Source organism: Acinonyx jubatus, chromosome A3 (assembly GCF_027475565.1).
Source record: "Acinonyx jubatus isolate Ajub_Pintada_27869175 chromosome A3, VMU_Ajub_asm_v1.0, whole genome shotgun sequence".
In the NCBI taxonomy this organism is placed as follows: Eukaryota; Metazoa; Chordata; class Mammalia; order Carnivora; family Felidae; genus Acinonyx; species Acinonyx jubatus.
The window spans coordinates 26,037,923-26,043,922 of record NC_069388.1 but is presented as its reverse complement, the minus strand read 5'-3'; positions in this window follow the sequence as shown (position 1 = coordinate 26,043,922).

The following is a 6,000-nucleotide window of genomic DNA, read 5'->3' as shown; positions in this document are numbered from 1 at the left end:
ATGTAACCCAGCCAGGCACTGGTATCCAAAATTTGGGTTCTAGGCTGTACTTGGAAGGTGGCAGATTATTGTGGTCAAAGACGATCATGGAGGGCTTCCTGGAAGAGCTGCAGCCTGAAGTTAAACCGAAGACACTAGAGAGCTGGAGTTGCAGACACTCCCCTCTCCTTGTGTCCAGCTGCCCTGTGAACTCTCTTACCTCCGAACCACAACTAATATTCCTCCTCACTATCCATGGGCTAATTAATGCCTTGGCTTTGAATTCAAAGTTCCTATTTCCAGAAAATGGCCTTAACTTCCCCCCACCTCCCCACCCCAGCCTTGTCTCTTCCAAGCAGCCACACCCAGGGCACACGCTATGCCCTGAACACATCACGCATCTTCTACCCCAGTGCCTTTGGTCAGGTCATGCCATTTGCTCTCTCAGGAATTCCCTCTCCAGCCCCACTTTACCTGAACTATTGCCTTTTCCTCATACCCCAGCTCCTGTGTCCCAACTTCAGGGAAGTCTCCACCCTCCGATCTATCACACACACTTGGGGTGAGCTGCATGCCAAGCTCGACTTGGTTGGGTTTAGTCTCTTTGGGGTGATCATTCTGTACCGGTTAGGCTACAGACTAATAGCGTAATTGTTAGTCGTGCCTCTTTCGCCCCCAGATGTGTTCCAACTCAACAACAAATTACATGGTTACCCTGCACTGCCCTCGCCCTTCTCTGCCCAGCTGAAATCCTTTGGGCAGGAACTATGCCTCATTCTTTGCTCTGTCAGGGCCCAGGGTAATACCCTGACACATCTGGATACAGTCATTCACTCACACAAATGATTTCTGAGGTGTGATGGGGGCAGAGCAGCAGATGGAAAGGCCCCTGTTCTCCTGACCCATCAGAGGTGGAAGGAAGAAGAGAGGAAAACAAGACCATTGCAGGGAGTGACGACGATAGGGAGAAGGCCACGAAGAGGAGGAGAGAAGATATAGAAGGGGGGTAGATGACTTTAGACAGGCAGGGTGGGGAAGGCCTCTGGAGAAGTGGCATTTGAATGAGGCCTGAAAGAACTGAGGGAGCTAGAGATGAGAATATCTGCAGGTAGAGAATTCCAGAGAGAGAAAGGCAAGTTCAAAAACCCTGAGGCCGGGACGTGTTCAGTGTGTTTAAGGAACAGCAGAGAGGCGGGTGCAGGGTGAGTGAAGAGGAGATCAACGGGAGATGTCCGCAGGGGCCAGACAATGCTGGGCTTTGTCAGCCATGGCAAGGAATCAGGACTTTTTTTTTTTTTTCCTGCCAATGGAGGGTTCTGGATTGGGGAATATCATGATCCAAATCATTTTTTCCCCAGACTGAGAGGTCTTTATTTTTCAATCACGCAGATAGAAGACAGAAGTGCCATGACTCCTCTTCTGATTGGATAAAGCCACCCCATGAACATTTCTCTGTTTAGAGGCAGACACATCAGTTACAGCGATGTCAGTTACAACATGGTCACCAGGGACCTCATCATCAAGACCTTACCGATATCTTTCTGGAGGTTACCCTCAGAACATGGTAACAGTTTCTAGTCGTAAGTCCTACAAAACCCTTATTCATACTACTTCTAAGTACAGGGCTATGTTAACAGGCCACAACAACTTGATAACAACCACGAATAGCCATCTGAGTTTCCAAATGGTGTGGTGTAGAAACATTACATGGACATTCTTGTAAATGCTCTCAGCTAAAAGCAACAAGCAGGCCTGGACAGCTCAATTTCTCCACTGAGTGGAAAAGGGGAAGGAGATGCCTAGGGTCTTACTTAAAAGCAGTGAAATGAAAAACACACAGCATTAACTTTATACATGCACAGGTCATACCTGGGCCAAGAGAACCTCTAAAGTTGCAGTGTTCAGTTAGTAATTCTTCTAATTCAAAAACATCTTGGTGAATCAGACAAGTTCAGAAGAATCAGGGGGCTCTCCTCCCTACACCCTGTGGGCTCTCAGCCACCCTGCCTTTCCAGCGGGCTCTGGCTTCGATTGCATTCCCCTGCCTAAAGCATCCACCACTGTGTTTTGTGTCAAGCCCTTCCCTCCCCATACCCAGGTCCTGGAGAGCAGAGGATAAGGCCTTCCAAGGGAAGGGGGACTCCAGGAGGCAGCTAAGCTCTTCTACCTATACAATCCCACCATGGGCGGTTAGACCCAGTGGAAGGAGAAGAAAGGAGACCGGGGCTAGAGTTGGTCTAAAAGAACCCAGCACCAAACAAAATGATGAAACAGCCCCGCCCCTGGGGACCCTTGCTGAAGGGGGTAAAGAGGCTGCAAAGATCCAGCCCAGGGGTCTACAGCACAGCCCTCCCTCTCTGGAGCCAAAGAGGGGCAAATTCAACAAGAAAGACAGTCTCCTTAGCTGTTCTTAAGAAGCTTGCTTCTTCAGTTGTTTGTTTTTGAGCTGTCATTTTAAAGAAAATGAGAAGAAATATGTGAGATCCGAGCAGGTATGGACAGGTCCCATGACTAGAAACAGCCCTGCTGTACTGCAACCTGGCAGCCTAAAGATGGGCAGAGACTGGAGATGGGGGCAGGGGCCCAGGGGATTCTGTGTGGGCCCAGTGACTGGGGAAGGTAGGCTTCTGGGAAAGAACCCCCATCATTGCCCCTGCCTTGAGCACATGCCCGGATATGCCAGTGTGGCAGAGTTCCTAGGGGGCTGGGGGTTTTCTTGCGCATTGGCAGGCGGTTGTTGAGGTCCTTACAGACCTGGGAGCAGGCAGCACCGGTGGGAGCCTGGGTGGAACTCAGAAGGGATGATGGCCAAACACTGGCAGGATATCACAGATCTTGATAAGCGGATAGCAGGCCGTGGGGTAGTACCAATGCAGGGGTAAGAAAAGCAGTGTGATCACAAAGAATGCCTTGCCCACTGCTTCACAGCCTTGACCTCATCATGTGGTCCTGCAGTCCTGAGGCGCTGAGGCTATGCAATGTCCAAGACTGGCTGACAGGCAGCACCAAATGCATCCCCTTCTTGGATGATGAAACTCAGCTTGCCACAGCCAATATTCTGGATGCATAAATACGAAGCCCAATGTGTTGTGGCCTTGAAGTGGTGGGCCTCCAAGAGGCCCTGGTCCTCCTAGCGCTGACTTGTGGGTGCCCTTGTCAAAAGTGGGTGGGAAGGGGGCGCCTGGCTGGCTCAGTCAGTAGAGCATGAGACTCTCGATCTCAGAATCACTGAGTTCAAGCCCCACATTGGACATAAAGGTTGCTTTAAAAAAAAAAAAAAAAAAAAAAAAAAAAAAAAAAAAAAAAAAAAAAAAGGTGTGGAGTGGAAAGGCCATCATCAGAAGCAGGCTGGGGCCACAAAGATAATGGGAGTACACATCCATAGCACTGGGTGCCTGGGTAGAACTGTGGCATGTGACAGCTATGTGATGCCCAAAGGCCGCATGGAAACAAAAGAGCTTGGCCATGGAGGCCACAATCTTGGAGCAGAGTCCACTGAATGTTCGGAGGGTTAGACCTCTGCTGGCTCCGCGGGGGGTGAGGTGGGGGGGGTGGGGGGGTGTCTTTCCCCAGTAGGTAGTACTGCAGGAGTTTGGGCCACAAGTCCTCTAAATAATCTGGGCAACCTTGTCAGCCTCGGGAGGTTGTTCTGTGAGAACCCGCTGAAGAAGCTGCGAACAGTGTCCCAGTTCCTGTGTACCAGAACAGGGGGTTCCTTGGCCCTGGTGCCATCGGATGAGACTTGCAACTGACACCACCGGTCCTGAAGATCTGCACTCATACTCCTTCACGAACACCTTGTTCCAGAAGAAGGGATGGTTCCAAAACTTGAAACTGCAGCGCGTCCTGGCATGCCTGAGCTCCCTCACCTCCAAATTCACCAAGTACCAGGGCACGTCTTCATCACGAGGACTGATCATGTCTGACATATGCGGGTGGTTCAGAAAGGCAGTGACCCAGGAGCCAGAAATATTCTGGGTGATGAAGCGCCTACGTACCAAGTGCAGACGGCGCATGCGTCCAAACCTGCGCTCCAGCCGCAGGTAGGGCCAGTCCGCCGGGGCACTCACAGCCTCCAGCTCCCACTGGATGGCCTCCGGCAGGTCCGCGGCTGGGTGTTCCAGGTTTATGGGCCCCGCTGCACCGCCACTCCCACCTCCCGGTCCTCCTCCCCCACCAGCCCCTCCGCTCCCCCGCCCCTTCCAGGAAGATGGCGCCCTGCCCAGGCGTCACTTCCTCGGCCTTCCCGCCGCCTCCCGACCGCGACCCCGCCCCCCAACCTCGGAGCGGCGGGTCTCAGGGGCCTCGGTCCGACTAGGCCCGGTGACAGGCGGGGCGGTCCCGGGGGCGGGGGCGGGGCGCCCGCGTGCAGCGGCTTCGCTGACCCAGCGGCGAGGTCGGGCGACGGGCGCGTGGCGGTTCTAGGCCCCCCGCCGTCTCGTCCGCCATCACCTGAGGTAGCCTCTCGCCTGGAGGGGCTCGGGGTGCGTGGACGACACCGCGGGTCCCGCCGAAGGGGCGGTACGGCGGCTACGGGACCATGGCGGGAGGTGGGAAGGAGCGGTCTCCTCCTCGGGGCGCGCTCCGCTCCTCGCGCCCTCCTTCGGGGTGTGATTCGCAGAGGTCCCCCTAGCTGCGAGGGACGAGGGTCTTGCCGGCCTGGCTGAGTGGCACGGGGCTGCCTGAAGGGGATGCAACCGCAAGCGCCGGACGGAACTGGCCCCAACATTAGTAGGACAATGGCGATAAAGATGGGGTGAATTGCAGGGGTGTACCAAGCAAGGAATAGTTCCGAGTGGGCACCAAGGATCAGGCACAACTCCGGTCCCGGACACACAGAACTTTCCATCACAGTGACCACGCCGGGCGATTACTCTTCCCGGCGGTGGACACTGGGGGCCACCGGGCACCCACACTCGACTGTGGTTTGGGGCAGCTGTAGGAGACTTGCAGTTTTGCACAGGGTAAATTATTCAAGCATATGCAGAAAAGACTATGCAGACTCAAACTGGAAGCCGCAGATGATGGTAATTACCTGGCACGTGGAGGTGCTCGAAGTACTTCTATAGAGAAAGGAAGAAACAAACTTGGGAGTACAAGGATCTGGGGCAAGGGAAGGTCTCAAACGCTGGCAACGGGGAGCATATTGGCATCTGTATGTACAAACTATCTTCCTGGGCTTGTAGACTGAAAGATGGACATTGTTTCACCTTGCCCAATGCCCAGAGGCTGCCTCTTGCTCTATACCAGACATTTCACAAAAGTGAACCCGTCTGAAATGCAGGGAATGTGCTTGGATAGGATAAGAGCCTGGATGGACCAGCCTTGCAGCCCTGATCCTGCAAATGCATCTGCACTCCTGTGGTCTTGGCTCCCAAACTTGTGGCTTATGGAGGTCAACACACCTAATTCCCCCTATGCCCGGAAGTCCCTGCTACCTCCTCCAGAAAGCTTTCAGTCTCCTCCCGCCCGATGAATAGGGTGGCGCTGAGCCCCCAGACCCATCCTGGGGTATACACTCCCTAGAGAGCAAGGTGTATTTCCTTGGGGCTCTAGCCAGGGATCTGACCCATTGGGGTGGACATTCAATCTTTGTCAAGTAAATGGAAGGCCAAAGAAATGAAGGGCTAGCCCACTGCCTTTGTGCACAAAACACCCGTAACACACATTAACAGTTGTTAACGTCCCATGGACTCTTGGGCTGGACTCAGGACTGTGTGGCTGTGGACAGTGGCTCCAGACCACAGAATAGTTACTCAATCTGAGCCCTGGATAGGAGCATCTCAGTACGAGTTGCAGGGCCTATGATGATGAGGACTACCTTCGTTAGACTGGCAAAGCAGCAAGGTCAGAAGCCACGTCAGCCTTTCAACAGTTTGTCTGAACCCAGTGAGTAGGTACAAGTGTGACAAGGTCAGGTCCTAGCTCTGTCACTTGCCAGCTGTGCACCTCGGGCAATGGATGACATCTTTTCTTGGACAACCAGTATCCATTCTTCATCCTAACAGAAGCCCCAGTTTC